Source organism: Lolium perenne, chromosome 7 (genome assembly GCF_019359855.2).
Source record: "Lolium perenne isolate Kyuss_39 chromosome 7, Kyuss_2.0, whole genome shotgun sequence".
NCBI lineage: Eukaryota > Viridiplantae > Streptophyta > Magnoliopsida > Poales > Poaceae > Lolium > Lolium perenne.
Genome location: NC_067250.2, coordinates 64,583,201 through 64,583,860, shown reverse-complemented (window position 1 = coordinate 64,583,860; position 660 = coordinate 64,583,201). Strand labels below are relative to the sequence as shown.

General features: G+C 40.0%; 1 pseudogene; it reads left to right on the top strand.

Annotated features, from left to right (window-relative positions):
• Nucleotides 1-329: 329 nt before the first annotated feature.
• On the top strand, nucleotides 330-460 carry LOC139834253 (U4 spliceosomal RNA; annotated as a pseudogene).
• Nucleotides 461-660: the final 200 nt, after the last annotated feature.

Genomic DNA, 660 nt, shown 5'->3' with positions numbered 1-660 from the left:
CGATATGTATTTCGCCTTTTTATTTTTGTAACTCTGGACTCTTGAGACAACAAACGGCTGTGTGCATCCTGATTATGCAGAGGCTGGATGTAATTGCTTCTTGAAGTAATAAAGCATCCTTTATCGGAAAAAAAATGTCTCGTTACTTTCTTCGGTTCTTCACTCGGTCACTCTTGACAGTTACTTACCCATCCTCTATTATGGACTTATCAAGATAATGGCACAATTTCCCCATGACAAGAGAAAACAGATCAGATGTTTCAGTAAAATGCTACCTTTTGACTTTACACACCCAAACAGAGATATAATAATCAAAAGTATCTCCCTTCAGTTATGAGTTCGAAGCAATGCTACCTAGTGACGTTATACCGAGGTACGTCAATTGCTGGTTGAAAACTATTTCCAAGCCCCCTCTTTGGACCTATGAGGCCACTTAGAATTTCTGGAAGGGCTCTATGTTAAACTGTATAAGTGGATTGGTCTTTTAGAATAGTTGGTTAGTGCATGAAGCTTAACATGGTATAAGAGCCAAGACCTCGAGTTCGAGTCTTGGTTTTCACAATTTATTCTATAAATTGTTGTTATCTCCCTCCTGTCTACGTATTGGCCTCTGGAGTTATAGGCCTCGCACGTGTTGAATTGTCTCGGCGTCACACACGT